Source organism: Mauremys reevesii, linkage group 3 (assembly GCF_016161935.1).
Source record: "Mauremys reevesii isolate NIE-2019 linkage group 3, ASM1616193v1, whole genome shotgun sequence".
NCBI lineage: Eukaryota > Metazoa > Chordata > Testudines > Geoemydidae > Mauremys > Mauremys reevesii.
Window position 1 is genome coordinate 110,913,459 of NC_052625.1, and position 15,260 is coordinate 110,928,718.

Genomic DNA, 15,260 nt, shown 5'->3' on the forward strand with positions numbered 1-15,260 from the left:
TTGGAATCTCTTTAATTGTGGGAACGCTTCTGTTGGTCTTAGAAGTTTTTTTATAAAAGCTTTTCTAAAAAAAATTTAGGCCAATTTCTTTGTTCATTTGCAATCTTGGTTAGAATTGAGTATGGTGACTCTTTACCAATATCACTGTGGGTTTGTTACACATTTACTTGGCTACAGTAAGTAAAAACAACAAAAATACTTGTGGTTCCCTAAATGTCAGAACTGTAAATACAAATTTAGGATCTGAAAGTAGCTTTCTTCTTTCCCCTCCGTCTTGTGACTCACTCCTTCACCCGCCACTCCCTGGTATTGAAAATTCTGCAGGCACATATTGCCATCAGTTACACCTGTGCAAACTCATTGCCTTCAAAGGGAGTGTGTGGGTGTAACTGAGGGCAGAACTTGGACTTGCAATTGGAGTTTAGTTGAAAATTATGTTGCTGCACAAGCTCAAACTAGATAGTTTGCTCTTTCAGTTTGGATACAGTGGAGATTGGCATGGTATAAGCAGCTAAATCCCAGTACAAATATTTATGCATATACCGAATATACTCATCCATAAGCCGAATATTTTTGGTAAAAAAGTGATGCATCAAAGAGGGGGGGTCAGCTTATAAATGGGTCTACACCAAAATTTGATTATTTTAAACTCTATGGCAGGGATTGGCAACATTTTGGCACACGGCTCACCAGGGTAAGCACCCTGGCGGGCCGGGCCAGTTTGTTTACCTGCTGCGTCCGCAGGTTTGCTGCTCCAGGCCAATGGGGGGCTGCAGAAAGTGGCGCAGGCGGAGGGATCTGCTGGCCGCCAGTTCCCGCCACCCCCATTGGCCTGGAGTGGCTAACCACACCCAGTGGGAGCCGCGATCGGCTGAACCTACGGACGCAGTAGGTAAACAAACCAGCCTGGCCCACCAGGGTGCTTATCCTGGCGAGCAGTGTACCAAAGGTTGCCAATCCCTGCTCTGTGGAATCATTGAATTGAATATCTAATACATTGTCGTTTTGTTTATCTGGAGTGTCTGCAGGCATGGAGCCCCTCAGCTCCCTGTGGCCGCTGTTGGGATTTTTGTTGTTCCCAATAATAACCAAATGAGTCAGATATCGGGCAGAATCAGGGGTCTTCGATTCAATTCAACAAGACTTTATTTAAAAATGAACACAAGCATACCCTTCAGCTCCCCTATTTGGTTTGGGAGCTAAGAACAATTCTTAGACCCCACTAACACCACTTCCTTGTATTTATTAGGAGCAATAATTGACCTTATCAACAGGAGGAGGAGAATGTTTTAAAGCAATTTGATGATGGAAGGCACACCGATTTAGGTGTCTATCAGCAATCACTTTAAACAAGAGAAATTCTAATGGAGCTACTTTTTCCTAATCTTTTTCCAAATATAGACATAGCTCTTGACTATATATAAAATGTAATCCCCAAGTACTGAAAGAAAGCTTTGATTATCTATTAACAACCTAACAAAACATCTGGATAGGATGTATGTGAGACTGTGTCTTCTAGAACACAGACGTTCATTGTTCTGAATTATGCATCAACATGTCAGATTAGCAAGGCAAAAAAAAAAAGGCAATCAAAGCACATTTCAGTTTCACTGATGAACCCTTGTAAGAATAGTTCCTCTGTAGTTATCTTAACCACACACCAGGAGAGCTTCTTTTCTTTCCTGCTTTTTCAAAGACGGTGACAGTCACATGGCCACAGGTTTCTGTGAAGTTTTTTTTTCCTTCTTGGAAATTGTTCTTAGTATTAAACAGTATCTGCAAACTAATTTATCCAACAGTCTTTTCTGGCAGGCCCCCTTACTTTGTGCATAAAGTCAGCAAATATATTGGAATGTCAGTGTTTCAGAAACTGAAGGGTGGGCTGGAAATTGGCCATCAAAGGAATTGTTTAAGCATTTTAAACTGTTTTTAGTCCAGTGGGTGAGGGGGGTTAGTAATCAGATTTATATCCCCAGCTGCTAATGGCATTGGAAATAGCAATCTTCTAGAGCTGTTCTGAAGTGTGCTAGAGAACAAGTTTTGTGTTCTGAAGTCCGCTTGTTTAGCATTTTCATTAAAACACTTCAGGGGCTAGCAAGCATTAACTTAATGACCAGGTGGGGAGTGTGTGTATACCCACGTGTGCACACAGGGTACATGTACCCATCCAATACCAGCCTTATTTCTCACTTGCACATTTACATTCTGATAGTATCCACAATGTGTTCAGTGCAGTGCAAACAAAGGCAGGCACAATGCCTCCTCAGTGAGTTTGAAATTGAATCTTAATATGTCACCTAAAGTGTAACACCTTGTCTACATGGGGAAATTGACTAGTATGGCTATTACAGAATAGGTAATTACTCCAGAGTTAGTGAATTTTATTCTGGAATAGAATGCCCACATAGGGAGCTTTTCTGGAAGAGCTATTGCAGAATCACTTAATTATCATTAGCTGTGCCACTCAATTTCCTTGAAAACAAGGCCCAAGACATACCACAAAAGCAAACAGTGCCCTAAAAACTGCAACCATTTTCAGAGTGTAAGAATGCAAATATTTAAGTGTTCTTCTTCTTTACTTCTTTTTCATTGAAGATGGGCAGGTCATACAATGTTTGAATAAAGGTAAGTGTACAAAAGCTGTAACTAGAGCTGTCCGTAACTCTAACAAAATTCTGACTTAAAAGGTGGAGAGGAACGTGTAACGTCTTCAAATAGGTCATCCTAAAAGGACCCAATTTTGTCATAATTTTCTTCCTTATATCATTGGTTATAAGCTTTTCTATTAGTGAGGTGCTGGCTGTTTGTGTCCATTTCAGAGTGTACAGCGTCATGCACATGGTGCTTTCCCATCTTGCAATAATATTTCTAACTGCTGTTAAAATAATGTGAAGGTACTGGGGTTGGAAATGCAGCAGGATGTGTTCTGATCTCCATATGCAAGGGTGCAATGTTTTGCAGAAGAGACGGTAGAGTGATTGTGAATGTCAATCATATATATGTCTATATATGTATATGTCTATATATGTATGAATAAAACTTGCAGATGTGTAAAAATTCAGTAGAGAAAGCTATTTGTTTGGGAGAGGTCAGAATCTGCTAATGATAGTAAACATTTTTTTTTAAATCAGAGAATCTATCTAGCATCAAAGGCTTGTTAGTGCAACACAGTATTACACATTAGCCTTTTTTAAATGATCATATTGCTTTAACTTATCTTTGCAGGTGGAAAGAAACAAGGCAATTTAATTCTGAAAATTGCCAGAGGCATTTTGTTTTTCTGTTACTTCTCATCGTTTCTCCACTCAAACTATAGTGATTTACAGTCATGGTTTTCCCTCATTTCATCCAAGCAGTGGTGGTTGAATGGTATTTGATAAGGAGTGTAACAAGTGTTCTATAAGTGTCTCAAGAACAATTGCATTGCTGTGATTTAGCTATTGGCTATTCTGGTGTCATTCTCTCATTTTGACCAGTATTTCCATCCTGGACTTGAGCAACCTTCCCAATAAAAATGTTGTCTACATGGATAAGCCCCTGCAAAAAGTTCTGTTTTTGATAAATCCGCATTTCCAACCAAAAAAAAAAGATTCCTCAACCAACTACATGGAAGCCCCATCAGGAATTGCCCATGATTGAGCAGAGGAAGAGGTGGACAGCATTCTCTTTTGACTTCAAAGCCTGGTCAGTTGCTCAGTCCACAAAAGAAGGTAGTTACTCCAGCCCTAAAGTCACTGCAACTCCTGCCTACTGAGTGGTCCTGAATGAGAATACTGGGAGAGACTGAATGTCTTGAGGAGCTGGAGCTGGGGTGCAGGGAAGTAAACAGCTAATTAGCTTGAGCTCCTGGGTAGCTGTATGCGTAGCAATGCCAGCAAAGTAGTATTGAAATTGCTTTCATAGGAGGTTGAGATTTTCTCTATCTGTTGCCTCCCAGGGATTCTGCAGCTCCCAATGCCAAGGTTGGGCCCTTAAGATTTTTTCCTTAATCTTTTTCCAATATTTTTCTTTTTCTTTGATGTATACATGACTGTATGTGACAGGAATTGCTTCCCATACAGTGTTTTAGCTTCTCTTAAAATTCCAGCGTCAGCAAAAGACAAAACTTGTTTTGACTAGCTTGGGGATTTTGTGTTATACTACTTTTGGGTTTAAAGGATTTTTTTTTTTTAAGACTGAACTGAGATTAAAGAGGCCAATTTAAGTGGAGTGTTATGTATTGAAGGGAAGAGCTATCTGGGGAATTTGTGCCAGTTTGGTTTGTAAAACACTCTGGAGGTTCTCCCCTGTCTCCAGATAAAACTCCTGAGTATTAATACTTGAATGTAAACTAGATCTCAAAACTTATTCTTCCCCTCCCCTTGCAACTTTTATAATAACTCTAGTTGATTTAAAGGAGCTTGAAAGATCCAGGCAGAACATATTTCAGAAGAAAAAAGCTAGCAGATTAATTTTGTCATTCACGCACTTACAAAGCCAGTGTTAGATAAAAATGTTTAAATAATATTTTTAAACCATATGCCTAAACCAGGAGGGCTCTGAAACCCCAGACATATTCAGTAAAGACCACACGACTAAATAAAAGAGGACAACTATTTGGGGAGGGGGGAGAGAGGAAGCAATCTTCTAGTAGTTTTTGTTTGCTTGTTTCCACTTTTCTTTAAAATAAAGTGTCTAGAAACTGCATGTGGCTCCAGAAGCTCCCATATAACACTATGGGATGTTGATTAGTGCACAGAACAGTGACTGAATGTTGTCCATTAGATATGAATCAAATGTTGACAATTACCCTTTCTGAATGGTCTTGAAAGGCCACCCTTTTCTGCAGCCAGAAAATATACTTGAAGTTGTATTTTTATGGTTCAGAGAGGAAAACCACAATAGCATTTCTGCATATTGTATTTCATGTGCATCCGAAAAGGCTTTAGTTTTCTGGTGTAATCATTTATCTTATGATCCCAGAAGAGGGCTCAGTTCCCTGAACTCTTCCTGACTTCTCTCTTGCTTATGTCCTTGCTGTATGACAGACATACCTTCTAATTGAAAAGATTAAAATGTTATAGGGACTTAAATAGTGCTAGAGGCATATGGTAGCATTAAGAGGACTGGGCTAATGACAACCACTTCAACTCCAAGAAACCAATTTATTTCAGAGTCTGCTTACCCAATAAGGCAAAATATATTAGTCCCAAAATCCATTTATTTAACCTAACCAAATTACATCAAATCAAAAACATCATGGGCCTCTTATTTATTTGTTAAGCTCTGACAGCATCATTGGTGTGTTGACCAAGACACGGAAGTATTGGTTTGTACTCTTTATTTTTGTACTCCTCTTGTTTCTTAATCACCTTTTCTTGTATCTCAGTCTTGGCCCTCCAATTCTGCCTCTGTCTCTCTGGGTAAACAGAGTTAAACTCTTCTCTGTGAATTTGTACTAGGGAATAACTTCATACTGTTCTGAACAGTACTGTAAGAGCTTGCAAGTTGTTAAAGTACTAATAATACTAATTTGCTCTTGATAGATGCTAGAATGTATGCTGTGAGCAATGGAATAAAATACACAAACTAACTGGGTAAAGCAAAGATGTGAACCGGTCTGGGTTGGTGTGCAGGTGTCATGGCAGTAGAGTGCCAGTTGTCCAAAGCTGCAGCCCAAAAACACACTCCTCCCAAGATGGGGGGGAAAACCTCTACTGAAACAATTAAGGTACCAGTGCCCAACTTGAGCAACCAAACTGGTATCTGCTCTGGAGTGGGGCGGGGGGAGAAATCCATCTAGTCCATATCTAGTCCTTTTTCCTCAGGGAGAGCTGGACAGTCTGTCCCACTCACCAAATGGTCAGTCTGTTGATGGACACTTCCATTTTCCAGGAAAGCATCTTGTCCCGCTTGCTGACTCTAACCCCCAGGCCTTTTGAATCAAACACACTCTCTCTAGTGATGTGTGTTCCCCGGGATAGGGCAGCCACCTCCAAGGCTTGCCTTTCTGCCTTCCTGATTACTAACTGCAGCTGGGTGGACCTTCCTCCAGGACTGACACTTCTGGTAGGTGTTGTAGGATAAAGCAGATGTAAGTACCTCGGTGAAATCCTGGTCCCACTGAAATCTGTGGCAAAACTCCCATTTCTTTCAGTGGAGCCAAGAATTTACCCTCCTGCCTCTAAGCCATTACCTCCTCCTGCACTGGCCCAGTGTAGGGTCTTTGCACGCTCTTGCAACTGGTTTCTAAATGCTGTAGCTTAGGGAAGCTCATTCACGGCATGAGATAAATGACAGATTCTACTCTGTCCACAGTGTACTGCGTGAACTACTTTACTTAGTCTGTTGTCTCCAAGATACTTCACAAGCTATATTATCACACATGGCCGATGAAATGCAGCCTCTCTGGACTGTAAGCAGGCTTGGAAGGATTAGATTTTTATCTGTAAATGTTGATAAATGTAATTTTCACCCCCCTACAAACAAATCAACAAAAAATATTTCCATCAATTACCTAAATTTGCAGACAGGCCGAGTTTGAATTAAGGATATTTACTTTGTATATTTTGACATGTGATGTTGACAATTCATGTTGTAATAGTTTAAAGCTTTAACTTTTGGAATCTCAACATCTATAGTCATTAAATTCTCTTCCCCCCCCCACCCATTTTCCATAACTATAACTGATATTAACGTATATATATATATTAATCAATAAAAAATCTTTAATAATAAACATCAATATTACCTGTATGCAGTGGTGGTGTAGCTGGGTTGGTTCCAGGATATTCGAGAGACAAGGTGGGTGAGGTAATATCTTTTATTGGACCAACTTCTGTTGGTGAGAGAGACAAACTTTCAAGCCACACAGAGCTCTTTTATTGGACCATCTGAAGAGCTCTGTGTAAGCCTGAAAACTTCTCTCTCTCCTACAGAAGTCCGGTTTAATTAAAAAATGTTTTCTCACCCACATTGTCTCATCAATATCTGTGAAAATTATCAAAAAATCAAACTCTGCCAAGCGTGGGTGTAAGCTAAAAAAGTGAGAACGCTACGCAAGAGTGAGAGAGAAGTGGACAATTTGGTCAAGGACAATGGAAAGCCCCTTTGCAGAAAATTTCATACAGTTTTTAGGGATCTCTTTTTAAAGTGGATAGAGGACCACTTACACATACTCACTCTTTTTTGCATTTTCATGCTTACATTTGCATGCACAATGGATATTTTGAAATTGAAATACCTGTTTGCATATGCAGTTGTAGTAATTGTGCATGCAGCTGCACATGCATTTTTCAGAGTGCCTCCGGAAGCTTCTGGCTGTGTAAAGGGAGCATTTCACTACTTTTGTAGGGTGCAGATTCTTTCCACTGCAAGGAGGGCCTGCTCCACTGGCAAGAGCACAGAGGGAAGTGGATGGGAACCATATGCCTCATGTGTATCTCGCTCTCATTTTTGTGGTGCTGGGAAATGGGAGATGGCCGTTCCTGCACTGCCCTAAGCAAGGACAAGTCCCCACACTCGATCCTCGCGCAAGAGAGTGGGAGTGGAGAGGCTCCTTGTTTCCTTTGTCTCAGCCCCATTACAAACAGGTAGGGACCACGCAGACTCTGATCTGAAGCCATAACTTCTTGATATGCATTTTTTTTAAATTGGCTTCTTATATAAAATAAGTGTGTGCCCTGGCACTTCTAAGTCAATTCTGTTCTGGGAAGAGGTGGTTCTTTCCCCACAACCTTGCAGGGTTTTGGCAAAATGAGATCTCTTAATGTTATGACTCATATATGAAGAATGTAATGCCTTGGTTACAGCAGCAGCCAGCAAAATAGTCAATTTCCTCTTTCCTTCCCCCTGCAATTCTCTGTGGTTAGTCATCTGATGGGTTATACAATGGACATGGACCTAAATCAATTCACATCACCACCACAAAGTATTAAATATGGGCTCAACTCAGCACTCCCTACAAAAATAAGTATCCCCAGATGATTTCAATAGGCATATGCACTGTTGTTGTAGTTGTGTCAGTCCCAGGATACTGGAGACACAAGGTGGGTGTGGTCATCTCATTTTACTAACTTCTGTAGGTGAGAGAGACAAGCTTTCAAGCCACACAACAGCTCCATTCAGGTCAGGCCTGAAGTTGGTCCAATAAAAGATATTGCCTTACCCACCTTGCCTCTTCAATAGGTATAATCACATAGGGAAGGATGACCTGTGTGAGGGTTGCAAGATTCTACCCCACAGTTAAACCAGAAAATCTGTCACTGCTGAGAATTGAAATAGCATGTATTCGTGCTTTGGACTGGTAGTGTGCCTACAAGCAATCATTTGTTTAGTTTTGCTGGGAAGATTCTGGCCTTAGCTAAGCCCTGACTGGAAAACATTTGTGCTTGTGAACATTAAAGAAGTGCAACTGCCTCCTCAGTGATCTTATTGCAACATTAGACAGCTGCTTTTCCTTTTACTTTAGAAAAATGTTGTCACAGCCCTGGTCAAGCTTCCCCTGTTGCACACGCACCAGGCTTCTGTGTTTGGATTCATGCAGGGTCAATGTACTATTGTTTTGGTTTTGGTTTTATAAAAGCTCCCCTCCACCTCAATAGGCTCCAGGCACTGTCATTGGCTTTTCCAACACACTTCTTGGGCACAGATTCTTCTCAGTGTCCCTTTTTGGAAATTGGACCCCTCAATCTGAAGACTAGTGCTGAGCTTCCTAAAATCTTAAACATACCCTTTCCCAGGGCCCCACCCATGTGGGCAGTCTGGTTTATAGTTTATCCCTTCAAGGACATGTGATAATTGAAGAAAATAGTCAAAGATTTTGCAAATAGATTTCTAAAAAATCACTTTTTACTTTATATGGCATGAGATGTATAGATCCATGCAAAATGAACACCTGTACCCATTTCCCTGCCTCTGTTTCCTCACCACTCTTGAATGTTCTTTGGGATTTGGGCAGAATCCTCCAGCAAGTCCAGGATCCTACTTCTACCCCTTCTCCTCTAGAACATGGAGTCTTCTCTCTGAGCCCTGCAGCCAAGTGTCCTTCAGCCCAGATAATCCAGCATTCAGAAAGGTTCCTTCTTCCTCAGGAAACAGGTGATGTTGGAGGACATCCTTTCAGGATGTGGCCTTCACATGGTTTTATGAACATCTACTTTAAAAAAAAAATTGTCAATCAGTGATTCTTGTGTTTACTTATTAAAAAAAAACTTATGGACAGGTAGCTACAGATTTCCTCTGGATTTGAGTTTTCATGTCTTATTTACACACTAGAATTAGTAAGGTTAAACAAACAGTAAGAGAGGTTGAATTTAGGGATATGTGCTCTTCTGGAGAAGCCAGAGGAGATTATATGCTTTATCACACAAGAGCTTTTATTTGAAAGGAGGAATTATAAGTTATTCCATCCCTTGGACAACACTGGCAGCACCTGTCTTACTGACAAGTTAAGTCTAACATGTAATTAGTCTGTCACATAAAAGTTTCCAGAATATTTGAAAAGAAGGTACATTGGAAGCAGGATCATGACCGATGAAATCAATGCTAAACCTTTCAGTGCAGACAAGTATGGAACTTCCTTTTTATCTCTGAGGATGGCAACATTCTATAATTTTTTTTTAAATGTTCAGTATCTGTTGCACTAAGCACTTGTTTTTCCTCTAAAACTGTATTTATACAGTACATTTTCCCTTCTTTATACAAGGACAATGGGGGGACAGATTACATTTATGGAAGGAAGGAAATATGGGTGAAAAGGAGAATAATATAGGAACTACATACATGTTCATGAGACATTTGTCTGCTGGCTCGAAGGCATGCTTTCTTTAACATATCCGAAAGGTGGTATAGGCCCACATGCAGTGGTCATCCCTAAAAACTCAACTTTCACTGTCCTAAGTACTTGCAGTAACTTGAAATATTCAGAAGGCACATGGTCATAGGTGGTTAAGGTAATAATTGGAGATATACTAATCTCCTAGAACTGGAAGGGACCTTGAAAGGTCATCTAGTCCAGCCCCTGCCTTCACTAGCAGGACCAATTTTTTCCCCAGATCCCTAAGTGGTCTTGGTAGAGTAGAAGAGAAACACTAAAAGTGACACTGGGTTCTAAAGAGTTAGAAACTGAAGAACAAGAGAATCTTAAGCAGAAAGCAGGTAAACCTACCAATGCAAGAAGGAAAATAGGGTGTTTGAGCAACAACAGATAACAAGAGAGAAAGAAAATGAGTAAATGGCTGTAGGTGTCTAGTAATTTGCATCCATTACAGATTCTGGATCGGACACTGGCCCTTCCTTGAAGCTGGGGAACTCACTTCTCCTTCCTACTTCAGTGTCCCCATTTATAAAATGGGGATGATATTAGTAACTGGCCTCAGAGAGCTGGAACTGCGGAGAGGTTTCATTAGCACTTGGAAGATTAAAATGCTAAGCCTGACTATTACAATGGTAAAAATAAGGCAAAAGAAGAAAGCAGTCAAACAAGTTAAAATGCCTAAAATTAAATTTAAAAAGTGACCAGCTGTTGACACTGATTGACATAAATGACATCTCTAACTTCAGGACTGGTAAACTGGGCTCAACTGAACAGCATGCATTTTAATATTGCTAAACGTGAGGTCATACATCTAAAAGGAAAAAGAATGTAGGGAGCTAGGGACTGCATCCTGGAAAGCAGTGACTCAAAGGGACTTAGGATTGTGACAGATAACCAACTAACCATGAGCTGCCTGGGTAAGGTGGCAGCAAAGCGAGCCAGCACAATCTTTGGATGTAGCAACACAGGAAAATAAAGTAGAAGCAGGGAGGTGGTGTTACTAATGTGTATAAAGCACTAGGAGTGAGACTGTTACTGGAGCACTGTGTCCATACTTTAAAAAGGATGGTGAAAAACTGGAAAAAAGGTCAGAAATGAGCTACAAGAATTATTCAAGTTCTGTAAAAAATCTTCTACTAAGAGAACTGATGTCTTCCCTCCTTGCTCAATTACAGAGAGGACAGCTAGAACTCTGCTGCTTGACTATCCTGACTACAAGGTACAGGGGCGTCATCATGCTGTTTGGAGCAGTAGTGTGCCCCAAGGAGAGGGCTGGATGTACTTAAGTGAGGTCATGGCAGTGACAGGGTGGTCTGTTCCCTTAAGGGTCAGGGGGCCTGTGGCCAACCAGTCCTGTTTGAATATTAGACCCAGCTGGGAAGAGGTCAGGCGATCCCTATAACTCACTGAGACACCAAACTTGCACCTCAGACACTGCAGGTGCAAGTGTGACTCCTATAACGCCTTGGAGCAGACAGAGATGGAGGTCTGGGCAGCCAGCCTGGCTCTGTGCTCTGCAGCCTGGGTTGGTGAGGGTAATGTATTTGTTTTGTGTAACTTTGGAGTTTTTTTGTTTCAATTAATAAACCTTGCACTAGGGGTAGTGCCTGAAAGAGATGTGGGGGTGGTGTTTAATCCTTCCGGGGCTGGGGGAAAAGGCCCAGAGCCTTATCACCCTACTCATTTTCTGCATTCTGCACTATCTTGGACTCTGAGGTACCCTTTTAATAAGTATAGCACTTGTCTATGTTTCCACAGCAACACTGGATGCATTTCCTTTGCCTTTCTTCTCAGGCAGAATACCTCCAACTGCTGCCACCGGTCTGATAGCCCTCCATGCACATACCACTGCTTGCACAGCAGTAGCTGGTACAGCTATAATATACACATATTAGCATGAATAGTTCAAGAAAATAAAAAATAGAAGCACATTGATTTAACTAAATAACTGTATTGCTCTAGCAGTGATGTGTCTAGATCAGTGTTTCCCAAACTTGGGATGCCGCTTGTGTAGGGAAAGCCCCTGGCAAGCTGGGCCGGTTTGTGTACCTGCCGCGTCTGCAGGTCCGACCAATCGTGGCTCCCACTGGCCACAGTTCACTGTTCCAGGCCAATGGGAGCTGCTGGAAGTGGCGCGGGCTATGGGACGTACTGGCCGCCGCTTCCAGCAGCTCCCATTGGCCTGGAGCAGCGAACCGCGGCCAGTGGGAGCCGCGATTGGTCGGACCTGCGGACGCGGCAGGTACACAAACCGGCCCGGTCCTCCAGGGGCTTTCCCTACACAAGCGGCGTCCCAAGTTTGGGAAACACTGGTCTAGATTATTAAGGTAAACTTTTTTCAAAATATTGTATTACACCTTTCATTACCCTTTTAACTTTATACATTTAGTCTCCCCCCAACACAATTAGCTATATCATGACAGATTTTGATGCTTGTGCACCACTTTGGTGATGCAAAGGGGATAAAAAACCATCTTAAAAATCCCGCTGGATATTTATGTTGCACAGAGGAGTCCCTAGGTGGAGTAAAGCCACCATAGCAAACTCTATAATACTTACTCCTGGCCCTCAACAACATAAAAGAGCTGCCAAGGATATCACACAAGGAGGAAGGGATGTGGCTGGACATAGCTCTACTGTCCAGCAATGCTGAGCCAGCAGGAAGTCTCCTCGAGGCTGTTAGTACCAGCATAAATTAGAGGGGCCCTAAAACTATTTTAATTTACACCATCACCAAACTAGCTCCCAGCTGCCTTGGGAATAGGAAGTAGGAAATTTGCCAGAAAACTGTTTAAGCTATTTAATATTAAAGAAAATCTCCTGCAGTTTGGAACAACTTACCAAAAAAATTCTGCCTGGCTGGAGGAATGGAAAAGGGTGTGTCATTAATTTATAACAGAGCTTATTAAAACTAAACATGGAAAAACTACATTGCCACATTAGTATATGTTGTATGCAATCAACTTTATTTATATATATTACATTCCCATTAGCTGCTACCTTTGCTCTGAAGAGGGAAAACAGGCACTGACTAGTTCTCTGAGAGGAGAAATATTTGGCTTCTTTAAGTTTGTGGAGAAAAGATTCCATCTAAAAGCAGAAACAGCAGTGTAATTGAGATACAGGATCCCATAAATTTAATTTGTTAATCTGTTTTGTTTTAAATTTGCTCTGCTGTTTCATCTTTTAGTCTCTGATGATGGTTTATAGTCATTTACCACAGGTAAATGTAAATAGGCTCCCACACCCGATTTTACATTGGAAAAGGCTTACAATTTGATTTATCCCTGTGAAGAAAAATGTTTCCACTTTCAAAATATGAAAAGACTTCAAAGAATGGCTAATATGAAGGACGTTGGGGGGGATTTTAAATTGCTCTTATTGACTTTGTTTTTTTGTCAAAAAATATTTGGCACGTCTATAGGGCCTGATCCAAAGCCTATTTAAGTCAGTTGAAAGAATCATTAGATTTTGGATCAGGCCCATAGTGCCTTCTTTCCAATGATCTTGAAGTGCTTTACTAACATTAGACAAGATGGGTGAGATAAAGTCTCACTGGACCAATTTCTGTTGGTCGGAGAGACAAGCTTTTGAGCTACACAGAGCTCTCCTTAATGTTACCACAATAACTAATTTAGCCTCACAATACTACGGGGTAGTGGGAAAACAATGTTATACTTAATTTGCAGACACTAATTTACCTAATTATTCTATTTTGTTTGTTTGAATTAGTTTGTATCTGAGTTTAGATAGCTGTAAAATCATGACTGGTGTGGAGAAAGTAAATATAGAAGTGTTATTTATTCCTCTTAACACAAGAACTAGTGATCACCAAATGAAATGAATAGGTGGTAGGTTTAAAACAAACAAAAGGAAGTATTTCTTCACACAATGCACAACCTGTGGAACTCTTTGCCAGAGGATGTTGTGAAGGCCAAGACTATAACAGGGTTCAAAAAAGAACTAGATAAATTAATGGAGGATAGTCTATTAATGGCTATTAGCTAGGATAAGCAGGGATGGTGTCCCTAGCCTCTGTTTGCCAGAAGCTGGGAATGAGTGACAGAGGATGGATTACTTGATGATTACCTGCTCTGTTCATTCCCTCTGGGGCACCTGGCATTGGCCACTGTTGGAAGACAGGATATTGGGCTAGATAGACCTTTGGTCTGACTCAGTATGGCTTTCTTGTTCTTATGAGTTTGGGCATTTTGTCTGAGGCTTCAGATGCTGCAGCAGTGTTGGCTGAGTGTATTGAAATGATCTGAGAAGGGTCCAGTTCTTGGGTTCAATGGAGTTGTGGTGAGTATTGTGACTGTTTTCATATGTTCTGGCCTGATTGGGGAGTCAAACAGAGGTGTAGATACTGATTTCATGTTTTCTACCGCCATGTGATTGTACATGGAGCTTTGTATAGAGATTCTAAGAGCCCAGTCCTGTTCCCATTAAAGTCACTCACACTGACTTCAAGATCTGGCCCCTAAACATCTGAAAAGGGATTCCCACATTTCCCTGGTTGTCTAAAAAGATTTGGAAACCTTACATATACTCACTGTGTTGTGTAGGATTACCTGTACTGTCTTATGTCTCTCTATAGTAATATCCTGTCCTCTGTTCTGGGTTTTTAAGAATTTCAGACATTTTCAAGTCTCAGTCTTGCTTTATGGAAACAGGATTAAGATATTAAGGTCTAATATAGTTTTTCAGGTTTATTTTTTAATTATTGCTTTGCATTCTTGTGTTCCAAACACTAATAAAATCGGACTGTGAGAACCTTTAATGTGTCTCTGGCAGCCCTTTGAGACTGAATGATAGTTATTTCTTCTGCCAGTTGTATGTTTGTCATTCTTTGTGTCACTAGATCTGATGCAGAATGTTAGTGACTCCCAGAGTGTTCATATAGCTATAGTTTTAAGCATCTGTCAATATTTCTTTGCTATACCTGCTTAAAGGGGGTCCAAATGATTCAGCTAGGAACAAATTACTTTGCCAAATCTGGTGGAATCTCCTCGTTTGGTCTATCCTACCCTTCCCTGCTCTCTCCCCACCCGATATCTCTTTAGCTGTTTTTAAGATCTCTTGGGCTGTGAGAGCCTAATCCTAAGAGGTTCTGAGCACCTGCAATTTCTGTTTAAGTTAATGCCTGTTGTAGGTGTTCAGCATGTCTTAGAAACAGGATCTAAATATTAATCGTTTCACTTTTCTCTTTACATGACTTGCTCTCCAGGCACCTGTTCTTGAATCACTGAAGTCAATGGGAGTATTAGTATTGATGTCAATGGGAACAGGAAGAGACCACAAGGGCTCTCTTCTTTATTTCTGTTTTAAATTATTTTGATTTGATTGATATTTAGGTAATAAGCTTTCAGGTTTTTTTTCACCCATTACCTTTTATTTTATTATTACTGCTTTTTTTTAACTTCCTCTTTTCTAGAATTGTTCTGCTGGTTTGTATCCCACACAT